The following is a 20683-nucleotide window of genomic DNA, read 5'->3' as shown; positions in this document are numbered from 1 at the left end:
CTGGAAGTATAAGTGCATTGATTTTGATTGGCAAGTAGGGCAGGATAGTATGAGGTAATCCCTTCAACATCTGAGGGATCGCTGTCCAAACTCTCTGGGAGGCTGTTATTGTATCTAACGGGAAATGTTTAGGTGTTGGGGCTACAAGTAAAGCATCAAGGTATGATTTTAGATATTTGTTCAGTTTAGATTTTAGATATTTGGTCAGTCATAACATCTTTCACGTTTTACAAAAGAAATGATCTAACTTTACTGTTTTCTTATTTTTGAAAACAAATGTATTAAAAAAAAAAAAAAAAAAAAAAAAAACACATGTTTGTAAGATTTTTGCGCTAATACGGTGTGCCATAAAGTTTTGCAACAATCTTCATTTTATATTCTAGGGTCTCTGCTTAAAAAAAAAAAAAAAAAAAAAGTTGCTTGGGGGTTCTAAGTAATTTTATAGCAAAAATACTGATTTTAACTTGTAAGCAAAAAATGTCAGAAATAGTAGTTAATACTATTTAGCTTTTTAAATCCCTAAATATTAAAATTAAATTATAAAATCTTTCAGAAACTGGGGAATAATTGGAAAACAATGGTCATGTGTAAATTCACCTATAAATGTGTAGATATTAGTAATTGTGTTAAACATGTCCAATGACGTAGGAACAATTTCCTACTTCTAACTTCTATAAAGGACTGTGTGCTGTCCGAGGTGATATTGTGATCAGATTTGTATGTAGCTGATACTTTGTACATATTTTGTGTCTTTTACCTATCAGGCAGCTTATGGCTTTATCTATGGACATCGATCTGCTGTTGATGATGGAAATAGATACAAATAGACAAAGATTTGGCTGGGCTGATTGAATACATACAATGTTTCATTTCTCTTGCTTCTCCCCCCCATTGTGTTGTGGAATAAAAGCTACTCGGTCTTCTCAACGTGTGATTTGAGATAAAGTAACAATGTAAGGCGGGAGATTGTGGAGGATGTTTTATTGTAAGAATGTGTGAGTGCGGCATATACATGTTTAGGAGATCTGATTGTAGATTTCCTTATCTAAGATTGTGATCCGGGTGAGGGGACAATGTGCTATATATTTATTTATTTTATATTTATGTATATCGTATTCAATGTGAAGGAAGGATGTGATCTCCTTACGGGGACTGGCTGTCATTTCCATCCACCCTTTCATCTCCAGAAGATATTCAGCAGAATTAGAGATCATTGAATATTAAATACCAAACAAACATCCCCCATCTAAAAAGGAACACAGATCTCAGATCCCCCTTCACACTCATTGGAAGGAAAATACATTTTATTAACGGAAGAAAACACCCAGAACTGTGATTGGTGCCATTTTCACATTCTATAATTCAAATTTCCCGCCGGAATTCTATGGAACGTTTCAATTATCTCAGATAGAATAAGCAGACACTAAAATCTGAATTATAATGCGGATCCGGATCACAATCTTAGGTGTACAGATATACAATCAGATCTCCTAAACATGTATGTCCGGCTCCTTAGATAGAAGTGGGTGGCTCTGAGAAGATCCGTTGGGTTTGGGAATAGAAAATAATTGATTTGGATTATTTGGTGTATTTGTGGCAGGAATCTTCGAGGATTTTACCGGTTTTGAGGAAATATTTGGAACCTGAAAAGCGACACAAGTGATGTGATTTGGAGGAAGATGAGCAGATCTATGAATAGAACTTCTACAATGTAGGGTTTAGCGGGATAATGCGGCTGAATCTTCCTATTGGCCAGTAGAATAACGGCGGGAGATTTAAAAGAAGCAACTCTGATCCATCATAGGCGTCCTCTATTAATAGCCAAGAGAGTAAATAATGTCCTGAACTATGAATTATAATGTGATGTGACATTGGAGGTCTATGTAGGAGGGATGGATTCAGGGGCAGACTGGCAACTTTCAGCCCAGGGGGCAGGTACAAACCAGAGGCCCATGGTGCAACGATTCTGTCCCCCTCACATTCTCCCTCTTCCCATCCTCCTCCTGACCCCCATTCCAAGCTGAAGCCCTGCTCCAGGTACTCTCTACTCAACAACCGAATCCGGGTTCCCAAAATGACCAGCAGGTGGCAGTTGAGGGGAGGTGGGACAGCTCGGTCAGGGCTGGCCAGGGGAGGAGAGGCTCCAGTGGGGCATGGAACCGGCCTCTGCTCAGACACAGTGTACACCATCCATGCTGGGGAGGGGGGGGGGGGCTGCGCTTTGTCCTTGTCTTCATCCCGCACTCAGTAGGTCAGCGGTGGGGGCTTTTTACTTCTCTGCACCAGGAATCCTTTAGGCATGTCTGTGGCAGAAGCGGTGCAGCCTTTTTACAGGACATCAGAGCGGCCCAGGGGGCAATTGCCCCCCTGCCCCCTGGCCCAGTCCTCCCCTGGATGGATTTGGTTGTAGGAGTCTAGCGGTGAGTAGACGATCAGCATAGATAGATTGGAAGTAAAAGAGATGAGAGCATGAAGTTCTGTGATCACATTTCCCCTCATTACTACTCATCTGTTTCACAAGTCTGAGTGTGATAAGAAGACAAAGTGTTTGCCTGTAAAGTGCATTTTATTAATACAATTTATCACAATAAAATATTACTTAATAAAGAAAATAAATTAAACCCAGTTATGTCCGGCTCTTGAGTGGGAAACTAATAATAATGATATTTAGTAGAGAAGTACTGTAGATCGATCAGACTGGGAGGGGAATGGATCGAACCTTCCTTTTATTCCCATCCTGATTGTAGATTTATTGCGGAGATCATCTCCACTTTCTGCCTCTATACATTCCCTATTCATCGCCTTGTACTGCACACACCTAACTGTTCTACCACGAATCACCACAAGGTGGCAGAGCTGAATAAACACTTATGCCGCACTCACACATTCTTACAATAAAACAAGCAAGAAAAACGAAACATTGTATCTATTCCATCAGCCCAGCCAAATCTTTGTCTATTTGTATCTATTTCCATCATCAACAGCAGATTGATGTCCACAGATAAAGCCATAAGCTGCCTGATAGGTAAATGACACAAAATATGTACAAAGTATCAGCTACATAAGAATCTGATCACAATATCACCTCGGACAGCACACAGTCCTTTATAGAAGTTGGAAGTAGAAAATGTTTCCTTTGTCATTGGACATGTGTAGCACCTTTACTAATATCTACACATTTTTTAACATTTTTATATCTGTTTTTTTTTTTTTTTTGGGAGATTAGTTAAAAACAATCTAAGAGCCCTGGGGCCATCATTAAAAAAAAAAATCAAATATTTCTGAGCTTGATATATATATATATATATATATATATATATATATATATATATATATATATATTATATATATATATATATATATATATATATATATAAATAATTTTTTTTTTACAGAATTCTGAGTTTGAAAGTCGGAATTCTGAGTTATTAATACAATAGTCTCTATTAGGATGATTTGAGAACCAATGAAGAACGATGTAGTACCACCCACAGACCATCTTTCTGCAGACATACATATCTTCTGCTCTGTAAGATTTGTAAATCTATCCTAGTTACAGTATAGGGAAGCAGGGCAGTGCTGGGTTCTGTAGTTCCTTGTACAGGTGTCAAACAGGCGGCCCTCCAGCTGTTACAGAACTACAAGTCCCATGATGAGGATTTGCAAGGCTGACAGTTACAAGCATGACTCCCACAGGCAGAAGCATGATAGAACTTGTAGTTCCGCAACAGCTGCAGGGCCACCAGTTTGACACCCACAGCACTGTATTAAAAACTCCTAATTTTGCTGTCATCCTCCTGCTCTGCCATCTGCTCCATCATAAAGAGCCATGCTGAAAACATGTGTGTCTATGGTCATAACAGATCAATCATAACAGTTACTTTTGTCTGGACTAATACAGCTTTGTTACAGGCACTTAGCTCCATATATGGTCTGGACACTTTTGGTGTGATTTGAGGACTGCTGGCCTGGTGTGAATATGGCACGCTGATGTGATGTGGGCACCTCCAATCAGATATGGTCACTTCTGTTGTCATACAGGTACCTCTGCTGTGACATGGCCCATGTCACAGCAGAGGTACCTGTACGACAACAGAAGTGACCATATCTGATTGGAGGTGCCCACTAGAGATGGCCTTGCGGTTCGCCCGGCGGTCGGTTTGCGGCAAATTTTGCTTGTTCGCTACCCGCCAATTTTGCGAACACATGGCGTTGGTCGTAGCGGTCATATTAGTTTACATTGGGGACAATTTTGACCCATGACACAGCCGTCAGGTTGAACGGGACAGCCAATTGAAACATTTCAGCACATGTACATGCCTCCTATCCTATAAATAGACCAGAGCAGGTGGCCATTTTACATTCTGCTTTTTGTCAGTGTAGGGAGAGGTCTGCTGTATGCATCAGGGAGAAATTGCAAGGGAAAAATAGCTCTGTTAAGATCCACAAAAGTCATTTTCAGGGCTGGTATTTTGGTATAGGTCTACTACAGTCTCTTTTGAGTTTAGTGACAGGTATCCAGTCTGTGCTTTAGGGGCAGTTAGAGATTGGCAGCAGTCACACAAATCGCTCTGTTAATGTCCACAAAAGTCATTTAAAGGGCTGCAATTTTAAGCATTTTATAGTGGATTAGTAGTATTATTGTGCACTGTGCAGCATTGTGACAGGTGTGGTGACTGAGCGTTGCTGCATCAATACTACAAACAGTGACAAAAGCACTTTTAATGTATTATAACTGGTGTGATAGACCAATCCCCCCCCCCCATACCACATATTGAAGTGGGGTGTTATCTGAGTATACTTTTACAAGTGTATTTGTGTCCTGCAACAATATTGCCTCTTTTGCTGCATTCAATCTGATATACACAGTGCCAAACTCCCTGGCCAATTTTTTGAACAACTGGTGTGATAGACCAGTGGCCCTCAATACCACATATTGAAGTGGGGTGTTATTTAACAGTATACTTTTCTAAGAGTGTATTTTAGTCCTGCAAATATTTGGCCTCTGTTGCTGTGTAAACTGTGCTACACACAGTGACAACAGTTACTGGCCAATTATTTGTAGAACTGGTGTGATAAAACTGTGGCCCCCAATACCACAGATTCAAGTGAGGTGTTATATACCTTTTTCCAGATATACTGCAATTCTCTAGAGACTTTTGTCACAGGGTAATTAAAAAACATGACAGGCAGAGAAAGAGGCAGACACTTATGCAGGGGTGGTAGGGGTAGGGCAGGAGCAGTAGGCCGGAGCCAAAGTGTGAAGTTTCAGAAGGCACATTATATTACGTCAAAGGATGCACCAGACTTGGTTGAGTGGCTCACTCAGCCTTCCTCTTCTGCACCCAACTCATCCTCTCTATCTGCACCCTCTTCACTCTCTGCTGTGTGCACCTCCAAAGACACCACCACAAACACCACCACCACCACCACATAGCCTCCGCTTGAGTCTCTGGAATTATTTTCCGATCCATCACAAGACATTTGTGATGTGCCGCCATTGTTGGCATTGGATCAGTAAGAGAAGGTAGCTACAGCCGTCACTCAGCAGTCTGACAACAGTACCCAGATCAACCCAAGGAGGTTGGTCCCCGCTGTTGCTGCCTACTCCGAGATCTTGATTGTTAGTGGTGGGGAAGGTGACGTGGATGATGATGTGTCTATGGACATCACGTTGGGTGGCCACAAGAGAGGAAGAGGCAGTGAGTTCAGAGGGAGAGACGGACCGGTATATAGGGAGGAGAGGCAGGCAGAACTTGCATTGCACAAGAGGTACAAAGCAGACTGCACATGTATCAGGAGGGAGCCATCAACCATGTACAGTCTCATCTGGCGCTCCCAGGACGCCGGCACATGGCTCCGCAGTGTGGGCTTTTTTTAATGTGTCCTTTGCTGATAACAGTGTTGCCATCTGCAGCCTTTGCAGTCAACGCATAAGTCGCGGTAAGCCCAACACTCACCTAAGGACGACCGCCTTAAGAAGGCACCTGAACTCCCATCACCGAGCCCAGTGGGAGCAATACCGTCAGAACCCACAAAGCCACACTCCAGGCTCTCACCATTCAGCCTCTTCTCCTTCGTCCTCCACTCCACCTTCCATGATGCCGTCGTCACTTTGTTCTGGAAAAAGGCAGGCTTCTGTGGCCCAAATGTTGGAGCATAAAAAAATGATGGATAATCCTCTTGCCCAACGTTTGACTGCTGGCTTGTCAGGACTGATAGCCCGCCAACTACTGCCATATCAACTGGTGGACTCTGAGACCTTTCACAAATTTGTGGCCATTGGAACACCGCAATGGAAGGTCCCAGGCAGGAAATATTTCTTGCAGAAGGGCATTCCAGAGCTGTATGGCCATGTTCAGCGGCAAGTGAATATATCTCTGGCACAAAGTGTTGGTGCCAAGATACATCTGACCACAGACACATGGTCTAGCAAACACGGGCAGGGAAGGTATGTCACTTTTACTGCCCACTGGGTGAACCTTCTGACGGCCGTCAAGCATGTAACCTGTGTAGATTTGGTTGTACAGCTACGGTTTGCATGCAGGCCTGCCTCTTCTTCTCCTCCTCCTCCATCCTCCCTCTCCTCCTTTTCCGCTGCTACCGTCTCTTCCGCTGTGCCACCCAAGATCCCCAGAACCTATTCCACATGCCAGGTGAGACGTTGCCATGCTGTGCTGCGTCTGTTGTGCCTGGAAGCCAAGAGCCACACTGGTCCTGCACTCCTTTCAGCTGTGCGTTCACAGGCAGATCAGTGGCTGACACCACCGAACTTGACAGTTGGTAAAGTTGTGTGCGACAACGGTGCCAATCTGCTGAGCGCGCCGAAACAGGGCAAAATAACACATGTGCCATGCATGGCACATGTCCTGAACTTGGTGGTGCAGCGATTTGTTGCCAAATACCCTGGGGTCCAGGACGTCTTGCAGCAGGCCAGGAAAATATAGGGCCATTTCAGAAGATCTTACACAGCCATGGCTGGCCTTGCTGACATTCAGCGGCGACACAACCTACCCCTCAGGCGTCTTATTTGTGACTGCCCGACGCGATGGAACTCAACGTTGCATATGCTTGATAGGCTGCTCCAGCAGAAACGTGCAGTTAACCACTTACCGCATACTAACATTACCCGTACGTCGGGTAACTTTGCAGGGTTGTACCGGAATGGTGCCTCTTGCTAGAGGCATCATCCTGGTACCGTGGTTTGAAGCTGAGCTGACGGTCGGCTTTCCGTCGGTAATGACCGATGCGGCTCGGGAGCCGCTCGATCGTTACCCGGGTGAGCGGGAGGGGACGCCCCCCTCCCTCCCGCCGCCTCCCGTGGCTTTGATCGGGGCTCCCGTCCCACCAGGAGCCCCGAGCACCCAGCCGGTACATCCGCAGGCTGGATGGAGTCCTGATGAATGCCGGAAACGGCATTGATCGGGTCTCCGATGACGTAACCCGGAGGCGGCGTCCGTGACGTCACTTCCGGGTTACTGTGCTGCAAAAGGCGGCAAATTTGAAAAACGGCTGTATGCAAAAACGCAGTTTTCGGCGTTTTGCATACATGGAAGTGTAGTGGAGGGGTCTAGGGTCTTTTAGACCCTTGATGCCTCCATGTAACGCTCTTGCGTTTTTTGTTAGTGAATGGATTTGCAGCTGCAGAATTATTACACTCAGTAGTCATGTAGAGATGTGTTGAACAAACATATCCAACTCTCAGTACTCATCACTGTGCACAGCCTGTTTTATGCAAATATACACACACTCAATATGATGTTCCTGGAGTGATAGGATGTATATGACAGTATAGAGGTGAGAGACAGGCGTTAGAAATGGTGAGCACTCAGTAGTAATATTCAGGAGAGTGGTAGGTGATGATAGGTAGTATGCAGATAGGTTTAGCAATCATGTATAGTAACAGGTGGTAGGGGACAGCAGATGAAGTATACAAGAGAGAGTAACCTAGTGCAATGATGTAGATGATGGTAGGCTCAAGAGCTAGCAATCTATGAAGTTATGCAGATGATAGGAATAGTGCTTTCATAGTAACAGTCCTTAGTATGCAGAGGTAGATAGTGTAAGTTAGTTAGGAAGAAATCCCCTGTGGGGTACTTATCACAAGTTGGGTTAGTAGTAGCAAGGTCCAGTAACAAGAGAGTGATACGGTAGCGAGATACGGGATCGGTAGCGAGGTTCCGGTTTTGTTCAGGCAAAGGAATAGCTAGAAGATCCGGCAGCATAGGACAAGACTGGTCAAGCATGCGGTTTGAACGAGCAATGAGTGAGAGAAGACCGGCGATTGAAATAGCCGCTCACTTCCGGTTCCGGCGCCGCATGGAGTAGGTGAGCGCTCTCCAGCTCCCGCGGCGTGCCCTCCAAAAACCGGCCTAAAAAACCTGCCCACAGCCCAGGATCAGCCTCGAATCCCCCTCCGGAGGTCCATCGACACCCAGGGACCCGGCGGTGCTGTTCAAAGTCCGGCCGAATGGAGCGGTTCCTCGAGAAGGCCGCGTCCCGACCTCCGCCGGCCCCTCCGCAAATTGAGGCCCCGGTCTCGGCCTGCTCCGGCGCGGCCGCGGAGCTCCCAGCCATGGACATCACTCCGCCACAGCCGGGCACGACACAGCAGCCCCCTACGCTGGCTCTCTCCTCTGCAGGGCTAGGCACCTCCACGGAGCAAATAGCTCAGGCTGTAGCAGCTCTGCTAAACCCCACCATTGCGGCCTCTGTGGAGAAAGCGGTGGCTGCTGGCATGGCCAGCATAAAGAAGGAGCTGGAGGCACATTATAAGAGGCTTAATGAGGCTGAATCCCGCTTATCTAATATCGAGGATGAGGTGTACCAAATGCAGGGAACTGAACAGGCTCAGGATAAGCTTAATCGCATCATCATGGATAAGTTGGAGGATCTGGAAAACCGATCGCGTCGGAGCGATCTGCGATTTATTGGGATTCCAGAGAACATTGCCCCCTCTGCCATTCCTGAACTTTGCGCAAAAAAAATCCCTGCTGCCTTGGGGCTGCATGGTACGTGTGTGGTCGAACGGGCCCACAGGATGGGGCTTTACTCCGAAGACCGTAAAACCCCGCGCCCGATCATTGCAAAATACCTGAATTATGCGGACAAGTCTGCTATCCTACAAAAATTCCGGCAGACTTCCAATTTCCAAATTGAGGGCATGAAAATTCTAATATTTGCGGACTATTCTGTGGCTGTCGCAAAAAGACGCAAAGCCTTTCAGACCGTATGCTCAAAACTGCACCAGGAACACTTGAAGTTCACCTTGGCCTATCCGGCGACGTTGCGCCTTCGTGCACCTAACGGCGACCAAATGGCGTTTCAGGACCCAGAGGAAGCGGAAGCTTTTGTTCGCTCACTTCGCCTGGGGGATCAGGGCCCCTCTTTTTCTTCATCTGCTAAAGCCCTTCCTTTCTCCAGACCGCTAGATCAAAGGAGCCCCAGTAAGGAACCTGCCAAACGGCAAAGATATGCCGATGTGGTCAGCTCTGGTCGCCCGAATGTTCACCGTTGATCTGATCCTCCCGACTGTCTCTGATTTGCACTACTGGGCCCATGTATGGGCCTGTTCCCACTAGGACGTGGGCTTAGAGGACTCGGGGTACTCCCGCCTTTCCCTCAGGTTTGATATCTATTTTGCTCTGTTTTATTGGCATGTCTCTTTTGTTTGTTCCGATGCCTAGGTATATCGTTTACTGTTTCATGTATTTTTACACTGTGTGCTCCTGCTCTTCTTCCGCTTTGTACACCCCGGCTGCCCAGAATGCCAGAAGAGCTGGGTACCTGAGCCATACTGACCACTCGGACCATTAAGTGGGTTTACTACCATGGTTGGACTCGGGGGCACGCTTGGTGGGCTGGGCTCCGTGTTGTACACATGCGGAAAAAAGAGAAGTTCTTAATGCTTACATTGTTATTCTGCCGTATTGCATTGTATGTTTATGCTCGGTTTCTCCCTGTTTTCCTACATTCCCTACCTTCTCCCCTCCCCCCAACGAAGGTGAGCTTCTATCCTCAGTATGCGAGCTCTTGGTTCCGAGAGCTGTCTAAGGTCAGACATGTAATTCCGGTGTTTTATATAACATTGCCCCAGAGTGGGGCTAGGCCGACCCTGCATGCTTCCAGTATAATTCCCCTTTTTCCTGTCCCATGCCTATAGTGACGTGGAATGTTAAGGGCCTCCGATCCCCGGCTAAGAGGATGAAAGTCTTACGACACCTCAAACGGTTAAAGGCGGACATTGCTCTTATCCAGGAATCGCATCTGCCTGCGGAGGATATGAGGCGCATGGAGAAACTCTGGGTAGGCAAAATAGTAGGGTCACCTTCCTCCGGCCGCAAAGCCGGGGTGATGATACTGTTCCATAAGCGCCTCCCGGTGGAAATTCTTTCCACAGACACAGATAGTGAGGGGCGATATGCATCCGCACACATACGGCTTCATGACACTGAGTTAGTTATATCCAACATATATGCCCCGAATGTCCTGGACCACTCCTTCCACGCCACGATTGCAGCCCGGCTCCTCTCCCTCCCTGATGTCCCCCGTATTGTGGGCGGTGACTTCAACGCGGTAATGGACCCGGTTATGGATAAATCCACGCCCCGGCAGGGACTGCGCGACACCCTGCGCGCTGACCCCACTCCGCTAGCGTCGTTAATAGAATCACTCTCCTTGTCGGATGTTTGGCGTCACTCGCACCCCGCGGATCGGGAATACTCCTTCTACTCCCACCCCCATAAACGTTTTACTAGAATCGATTACCTGTTCTGCACGGACTCCCTCCTTCCCCTCCTGCGCGACGCCACCATACATGACTTTGCGATCTCAGACCACTCCCCAGTTTCAGTATCCCTACCATTTGCGGAATCCCCCCCGGCTCCCCTAATTTGGAGGTTCCCTTCCTACCTTAAAGACAATTTGGATTTTGCCCTGTACCTTCGTCGTGAGTGGGATGATTACTATGTGACGAATAAACAACACAGCAGCTCCCCTCTCCTCTTCTGGGAGGCGGGGAAGGCCTTTTTGAGAGGTCGTATTATTTCCTATGCGGCGGCTTTCAAACGGCACACGAATAGCAGCTACAAAATGGCTAGTGAACGGTTGGCGGCGGCCCAGCGGGCACTGATACAGGCCGACACCCCCACAGTGCGCACGGCATGGCTTGAGGCTAAACGGGACTTTGACACTTGGGCTGATAGGGTTGAAATGATGCACAAAGCGCATCTTGCGGGGACATTACACCGCTTCGGTAACAAGGCCGGGAAACTGCTTGCCAGGTTATGCAGGGGCCCGATGTCCACCACGCACATAGGCTCGTTACGGAACAAATCGGGAGCAGTGGACTCCACTCCGCAAGGGGTGCAGGGGATCATGCGCGACTTTTACGCCTCGCTATACGCCTCCGAGGCCATGGACAGCTCAGTAGCTGATTTTTTCCTATCGGGGACTGAAATCCCCAAAATATCCGAAGAGCATTTAAATACACTTAACGCCCCGATCACGGCGGACGAGATTGCGTCGACTATAAAACATCTTGCAGCCAATAAGTCTCCAGGCCCCGATGGTCTTTCCGGGGAATTTTACAAATTAGTCTCCCCTGGTGTGATCCCGACTCTAGTGGACGTGTACTCTTCAATTTGGCACGGCGGACCCTATCTCCAGACGGGTAACCAAGCCATTATCAAGCTTCTCTCGAAAAAAGGGAAAGATCCGCTGGAGCCGGGCTCATACCGGCCCATATCCCTATTAAATCTTGATGTCAAGATCCTATCTAAAATTGTGGCCACGCGTCTGGCCAATATCATGCCGCATCTGATCCACCCCGCGCAGTCTGGGTTCACCAAGGGTCGTTCAGCCACTGTTAACATAAGGAAGGTCCTGGTTGCTCTGGACCAGGCTCGCATACACCCTGGCCGAGACATGGCTATTGTGACTCTCGACGCCGAAAAGGCATTTGACAATGTCAACTTCCAATGGCTGAGTCGGGTATTGCACGGCATGGGCTTTAGTGGACCCTTTGTGAATCTCATCACTTCTATGTATCTTACACCATCAGCCAGATTGTGTGTAGGGGGGGCGCTTACGGACGAGTTTAGATTACACAAAGGCACTAGACAAGGCTGCCCCCTATCGCCGCTGTTGTTTAACCTCGCTCTAGAACCCCTCTCCCGGTATCTACTGACCAGAGCCCCTCTCCATGGTATTCGCATAGGCTCTCAGGAGCTGCGCATATCCCTTTTTGCAGATGATGTTCTACTGTTTACTTCAAACCCCACAGCAGACATCCCCGTAATAGTTTCCGCGTTCAACAGATTCAGACTGTGCTCGGGTCTCAAGATAAACTATTCTAAAAGCGAGATCCTCCCTTTGGGAACTGGCCCCCCTCGTCCATGGGAAAGGGAATCCCCATTCATGATTGCATCTAATCACATTACCTATCTGGGTATCAAGATAGGACGCACTCCGGCATCAATTTACACTCTGAACTACCCCCCCCTGTTGTCCAAAATAACGAAGGAACTGGAAAACTGGAAGGAACTGCCGTTGTCGCTTTTGGGGAGATGCCACCTTATTAAGATGGTTAGCTTTGCCCGCCTTCTCTATCTCCTGCAAACTCTTCCCCTATTAATCAGACATAAAGATGCGCAAACCCTGCAGAAAACTTTCTCCCGATTTCTATGGCGGGGAAGGAGACCGAGAATCTCGTATAACAAATTGCAACTCTCCAGAAGCGACGCGGGTATTAACTTGCCTAATCTGAGAATGTATAATCTGTCTTGTTTGCTCAGGGCTGCTCTGGACTGGGTATCACAGACCTCACATTACTCTAATTATGAACTTGAGTCTCAGATGGCCAGTCCATTCTCCCTAACTGCTCTTTTGCATGCCAAATGGGTGACGCTGTGCCCTGATCTACGTCAAAATATACTTTTGAGGGACACTGCCATAGCGTGGAGGGAGGTACGAAAACTACTGAAACTGCCAATACACTTTTCCAAATTCCTTCCAATACGGGGTAACCCGACTTTCACTCCAGGATTGACCCATTCCGTGTTCCACCAATGGGAGGAGAAGGGTTTGATTACCTTCGGACAACTGTGCGACACCAGCTCGGGTACTCCCCTTCCCTTCCGGGTCGTTAAAGATAAATTCGGTGTCCAGGACAAGGACCTTTTCTATTGGACACAATGCATTCACTATCTCTCCTCAACCACTGGGAAACCGGGGACCCGCTTTCATCTGTCTTTAATTGACTCCCTGCTGGATGCTGACACCTATACTATTTCCACGATCTACAAGCCCCTCTTGCGGCAATGCCCGCCGGCCTTGTCCACCTCTACTGCCTCCAATTGGCTCAAGGACTTTCCAGGCAATGACACGTTACCCAATATGGTCAAGGGTCTCCAAACCACCCTTGCTCTAACTCCTAACTCAATTTGGAAAGAGACCCAACTAAAAATCTTCCATCGGGCGCATATTCCTTTTCTATCGGACAAAACCATGCCGGACGCCCACAAATGCCCTTTGTGTCTGGTGGTAAGACCTTCACTCCACCACAAATTTTGGTCCTGCCCCGGTATAAGTCACTTTTGGGACCAAGTCCTTTTGTACATTACGGACGTCACCAAGTTCAGCCTACCCAAGGACCCTATGATACTCCTGTTCGGCTACTGGGACAAGAGACTCCAAAAATGGTCTAGCCCCCCCTCTGGGACACCCCGTGTGTGGATCCTGACTTGTCTACTAATCGCCAGGAGGACTATCCTAAGCAACTGGATCTCCACATCTCCTCCATCTCTCTCTCGGGTCAGATCAGAGCTCTCCACACTTCTCACAATAGATATCGCCAATACGGACTTCTCAGCTTTATCTTCAAGGGAACTCTTCCACCTGAAATGGGACAGATATATAACTTACACCTTTCCCCAGACTGATCCCACTATGGCTCAATACAGGTTTAACTTCAGAGACTCGCCCAGGACCTTACCCCCACAATCAGATTCACCTTCCAACCTCAAGGACCATTGAGGCCCCCCCCCCCCCTTTCCCTCTCCACCCACCTCCCCCCTACTTTGCCAGCAGACGTTCTCTGCTCGGACTTCCTTTATGCTTAAAGTATGAAAATGTTTTTGTTACAGCTGTTGTTGTGTTCTGTGTAATGTCTGAAAAATTTTCAATAAAAAAAAAAAAAAAAAAAAATTGTTAGGTCCATTAGTCCAATAATACAATCCCTTACCTAGGTATTCAACTCTCAAACAAATATAACCTGCTTTTTCAATATAGTTACCCTTCTTTAATTACTAAAATTCGCCAAACTCTCAATACTTGGTCTTCATATCATCTATCATTCTTAGGTAAGATCGCTGCAATCAAAATTAATATACTCCCTAAACTTTTATATCTTTTAGATCACTTTCAAAACGTATATAGCAAAAATACAATCCGTAGTTATTAAATTTATATGGAATAATAAAACCCTTAAATATTCCAAAAATATCCTTTATCAGTCACACAGGTCAGGAGGTCTAGGTTTACCTCAATTTTGGTTGTATATATCACCAGTAGAATTACTCAAACAGCACAATGGAACATCCCTAACTCTATAATTCCATGGTTAGTATTTGAAAGAAATTCCATTCAAGCTCACTTCCTTCCAGGTATGTTATGGTCCAGTGATGTATCTCTTTGCTTTATTTCCTCACGCAACTCTATTGTCTCTCGCTCCATTAAACTCTGGAATAAATGCAAGAGGGACTGGCCACTGGTCTCGAGTCCCCCCCCCCCCCCCCAGGTTCTTCCTTTTTTTAGGGGATCCGAGATTCAGATTGGCCTATCTTTCTCCAAGTTGTTTTCAGTGGTGGATTGACAATGGCATCGTAAAACTGTCAGACTTTTAAAATGGTGGAAAATGTACCTCTTTTTATTCTTTACAAAACCCCAAACATATCCCTACCACGGAAAAACAAAAATATGACCATATAAAATCATTTTTTTAAACACATTATCTTATACCCTCTGGATCCCCCCCCCCCCCCGACTATATTTGAACATATTTGTATCACAAGCCCTAGAGCAGGGGATCCTCGGACTGCGGCCCCCCGGCTGTTGCGGAGCTACACATCCCATGAGGCATTGTAAAACTCTGAGATTCACAGAAATGACTAGGCATGATGGGAGTTGTGGTTCCTGGACGGCTGGAGGGCCGTGGTTTGAGGACCCCTGCCCTAGAGGCAAGGGTCTTATCTCAATAATATATAATGATCTAAATAATGTGACAGATAAACTTTCATATATGCATAAATGGGAAGCAGAACTTAATATCCAACCGTCAACTTCTAATTGGTCCTCCATGTGGACAAATCAAAGAAGAAGCACCAAATCTCTAACAAAAAGGGAGACAGCTGTAAAACTCTTTACTAGGTGGTACTACACACCAGCTTATTTAAATATAATCCTTAGTAATGTTTATCCATATGGTTTTAGAGGATGCGCTCTCACAGGTACCTTCTTACACACCTTCTTGTATTGTGACAAGCTATCTCCTATATGGAAGGAAGTCTTTGACCTTGTCAATAAATTGGTGGGTAAAGATATTACACTTTCTGACTTTAATTGTCTACTTTTCCAAAATGTTCCAGATATAAATCCAATTCTCACACAACTGGTTCACACGCTATATGTGTTGCCACACACTGGACGATAGCGCTCCACTCTAAGGAAACATATGTACTTTTTCCACAGATTCTAGCAAGAATCAAAAGTATTAAAATAATAGAATATATTCATCATTCAAAAAATAACATTTTTGAACTTAAATGGGAACCATGGTTTAGTTATAAAAATACACCAATTGCATAGAGTGCTTATTTAAGTCTAATACTGAAGTACCCCACTTTTGTTTTTCTCTATAGTTTTATTTTACATTTAAGTTTCTTTTTTTGTTTTCTTCTTTTATATACAGTAGAATTAAAAATAATACGTAGCATACATTATCATGCAATTAAAGTATTTAATAAATGACAACAATATATTGTATTTAAAAAGTCACTTATTTTAATTTATTTATATTTTTCAAAGTCATGTAGATCTATATTCGTTACAAATGTTACATCATATGTTTAATGTAAAACAGTAAAAAATGTTTTCAATAAAAGTTTGTAAACAAAAAAAACAAAAAAAAACAAAAAAAAAAACAAAAAAAAAAAAAAAAAAGAAATAGCCGCTCATAGCGGCGCTCGGCGATGATGTCATCGTTCTTAAAGGTGTATGCGTTCCACCTAGTTAGCAAGGTGGGACGCAATATTAAGGTAGAAATGGGAAATAAGGGTACCAAAGGTACCAGAATCTTACAGTACCCCCCCCCCCCCTTAAGGCCGGCTCCGGAAGGCCTATAGCACTGTTTTTTCCGGGTATTTCGAGTGAAATGTTCGTATAAGCCTAGGTGCATGAACATCAGCAGTATCCAACCAGGTGTCGTCTTGGGGTCCATAGTTCTTCCATCTTATGAGATATTGGAGTCTTCCTCTGTGGATACGAGAATCCAGAATCTCCTTGATCTCATATTCTTCTCCGCCTTCAACTTGTACTGGAGGTGGAGGCAAGATGGTAGGCCTTATTCCTTGGTTAGGAACATGTGGTTTTAGTAGCGACACATGAAAGATGGGATGTATTTTGAGATCTGCCGGTAAGGTGAGTTGCACTGCAGCTTTTCCAATGAGTTTCTTAATTGGGAAGGGTCCCAGAAATAAAGGTCCAAGTTTTTTACTAGGGATCTTTAATCTCAAATTTTTTGTAGATAGCCAAACAAGATCCCCAATAGCATATTGAGGAGAGGGTTTTCTACGTAGGTCGTAGTACCTTTTTTGTTGACTATGGGCATGTGATATGGTGGTGTTGAGTAAACCCAGAGAGTCCTTTATTTGGGTGAGATAATCAGAGGCCACTGGGTTACTTGATGGAAGGATGCATGGTGGAAGAAGAGTGGGATGAAACCCATAGTTCAAGTAGAATGGACTTTGCTTAGTAGTACTGTGGGTTGCGTTGTTATAAGCGAATTCCGCCAGCGGGAGGAGGTCCACCCAATCGTCCTGTAGGTATGAGGTGTAGCAACGTAGATATTGCTCAATGCACTGGTTGACTCTTTCTGTTTGTCCGTTGGTCTGAGGGTGGTAAGGAGAAGTAAGTTTTCGCTCTATTCGTAGTATCTGACATAGAGCTTGCCAAAACTTGGAGATGAACTGTGAACCACGGTCAGACAGAAGGGTCTTTGGAATACCATGTAACTTAAAGACATGTTTCACTAGCAATTCCGCTGTTTGCTTGGATGAGGGTAATCTTCGAATAGAAATAAAATGTGCCATCTTGGTCAGATGGTCCACTGACACTAGGATGGTGTTAAATCCTTTGGAAGGTGGTAGTTCTACTATGAAGTCTAAGGACACAACTTCCCATGGAACCTGGGGTATTGGTAGACTACAAAGTAGACCAGATGGTTTTGTAGTGTCAATTTTGGACCTTGCACAGATGTCACAAGAAGAAACAAATTTTTGTACGGTCGTCTTTATGTCAGGCCACCAAAACTGCCTAGTAAGTAAATTAAATGTTTTAGTCATACCCATATGTCCTGCCATAGGCACATCATGCAACAATTCCAAAATCTTGGTACGCATAGTAGGGGGTATGTAAAGTTTGTCGTTGTAATAGAGGAAGCCTTCTGCATCAGCACTTAGTTGTGGTGGAGGTGAATCCAATCCTATGCTGTGCAAAATCTCTTCCTTCAGGGAACGAACAACACCGACAATACGTTCATAGGGTATTATAGGAATTGAAGGTATTTCGGCGTAGTTATCCTCTGTTAATCGTGACAGCGCATCCGCCTTTTTATTTTTGTCTGCAGGAGTGTAGGTCACCAAAAAGTTGAATCTTAAAAAGAATAAGGACCATCGTACCTGCCGGTGGGAAAGAGTCTTGTTAGTCTGAAGGTATTGAAGATTTTTATGATCTGTGTATATGAGAACTGGTAATCGAGTACCCTCAAGTAGGTGTCGCCAATTCTCCAATGCCAATTTTATTGCAAGCAACTCTTTTTCACCCACTGGGTAATTCACCTCGGGGCTGCTTAGTGATTTTGAGAAAAAAGCAACTGGGTGAAGTGGTGAAGTATTTGTTGGTCGTTGGGAGAGAACTGCTCCTACTGCCATATTTGACGCATCTACCTCCAGGATGTATTGAAGGGATGGGTCTGGATGGCGTAGTATGGGAGCAGAAGTAAAGCTTGATTTTAACTATCGGAAAGCTCCATTTGCTTCTTCTGACCATTTGAATGTTTTTTTTAATACTTGTGAGTTGTGTGAGAGGTCTCACAATAGCAGAGAAGTTCTTGATGAACTTCCTATAGAAGTTAGAAAATCCGAGGAATCTTTGTAATGCTTTACGAGTTGTTGGCACAGGCCAATCTAGAATACAGGATATCTTGCTCATATCCATTTTGATTCCATTTTTAGATATGATGTATCCTAGGAATAGTACTTCTTCTTTATGGAATAAACATTTTTTTAATTTTACGTATAAGTTGTGTGCAAGTAGTCTGGACAACACGAGTCTTACATGTTTTTTTTTTTTTAAACAGTAATTTTTATTGATTTTTCATAGGAAAAAAAGGTAATACAAACATTCAAAGAGCATAAGCATAGTTAACAGGACATGTAGAGCATAACTCTATAAGGCAACGATGTGGGGGGGGGGGGAGGGGAGGGAAGAAGGAGGGAAGGGAGGAGAGAGGGGAAAGGGGGGGGGGAGGGGGGGTAGCATTACTCCAGACTGGACCTAACAAAATATCAATAAAGTCCAATAACAGTCATGAAACAAATAGGCAAAGAAGAAGGTCAGATGCCACAACCAGTTAATGGCCAACAGGTGAACAGCGGAAATTCAAACAGATATGGACACTGTCTTGTATGACCCAAAAAAGAGAAAAGAACAAGCCATAAAAATAATGCTCGTCATTCAGCCCTAGATCATATCCCAAAACAAACCAGAATGTACTCCAAGACCCAACTGACTTGTGAAGGGCCTAAAACAGAGATAAAAGGAAGAGGGACCATGAGGCCGGGGGCCGGCCCGGAGGGATTTGACCGCCCTTCCCCCGACATCCCAATGAGAACATACTTGCCAGGGAAGAGGCTGAACCCCACCACGCCACCAAGCATCAAGGTCATTATTGGTGATATTTCCAATAACGCCAGGATTCGGCAAATTTATGCAAAGAGACATCATTGGTTGCCAGGGCTTTTTCCAAGCGATAATTATCGTTCACTAGTGAGACCAGGTCAGAGAAACCTGGAATCTCCAGCGATTTCCACCTACGTAGAATGAGCGTTCTTGCCGCTAACAGGATATGCACCACCATTTGTCGGAAAAGCAGTGGGTAGCCGTCGATGCCCAGATTCAACAGCGCAAGCTCCTTTCTAGGGGGACTAAGGATTCCCGTGCAATCCGCTATACAACAAAATATTTTCTTCCAATAACTCGTGAGTGAAAGACACTCCCAGAGGATATGTACCAGTGTACCCGTTCCCCCACACTCACGCCAACAGTGAGCTGAAGTGGAGGGGAACAGCTTCGAGAGCCGAAATGGGGTATAATACCACCGGTTCGTGATCTTGAGCATTAATTCCCAGTGGGAAGTACAATGCGAGTACCGATATGTGGACAACAAAGCTCTGGACCATTGAGTTGTAGTAAAAGTGGTCGCTAAATCTTTCTCCCACCTTAGCATTGACATAGACTTAGGGTTATCTGCAGATTGGAGTAGGTTCTCATAAAAAAGGGAGATACCTTTGGGCGGACTAGGTTCCACTTGGTAGTACTCCCAGGATTTGGCGGGGACATGGGCCGTCGTTGGAGGGTGTTTGACTAGGAAGCTGTGTATACGATGAATCGTGAAGATTAGCGTGGGAGGGATACTGAAATCCCTTACCAAGGAGGCCAGAGAGCGTAGTGTACCGTGTAAATAAAAGTGAGAGAGAGAGGTCATTCCTAGATTAATTAGTTGGGTCAACTGCAGGGAGGGAAGGTGGGCAGCCAGGATGGAAACAGGGAGCGACAAGGAAGCATGAGAATGTCTATCCGCCTGCCTCTCGCCGGAGAGAGCAAGTTTACGCCACGCCATAAGCGAAGACTGCGTCGTGGGTGACAACTGAGCTAAGGACCAGGGGATCCATAAGTCGCCGAGGAGAAACAGGCGGAGATCCCTAGTGGGAGTGAGATGGCGTTCAAGGTGAACCCATGGAAGGGCGTGGGAGGTAGAGAACCAAGTTTGGATCTGAACCAATCTAGTGGACCATAGATAAAGGGCTAAGTCAGGGAGTTTAGCACCGCCCAAGGTTTTGGAAGGGCTAAGGTAGAGGTAGCCACACGGGCTCTCTTACCACCCCATATGAAGTCACGCATATTCCTAGAGAGAGCATCCAGATGTTTTTTGGGAAAGGTGAGGGGGAGCGCTCTAAAGAGATATAATATTTGAGGCAATATTGACATTTTGTAGGCGGCCATCCGGCCACCCCAGGAGAGTTCTGTTTTGGACATTACCGACATTTCTTTAGAAGTTTTTTTCAATAAGGCGTCAATATTAGCAGGGAGTAGGCGTTTGGTGGAGGGGGTGATATGTATACCTAAA

This window comes from Pelophylax lessonae, assembly GCF_965119305.1.
Source record: "Pelophylax lessonae genome assembly, contig: HAP1_SCAFFOLD_320, whole genome shotgun sequence".
Taxonomy (NCBI): Eukaryota; Metazoa; Chordata; class Amphibia; order Anura; family Ranidae; genus Pelophylax; species Pelophylax lessonae.
The sequence above is the reverse complement of the archived record's forward strand: the minus strand, read 5'-3'. Positions refer to the sequence as shown.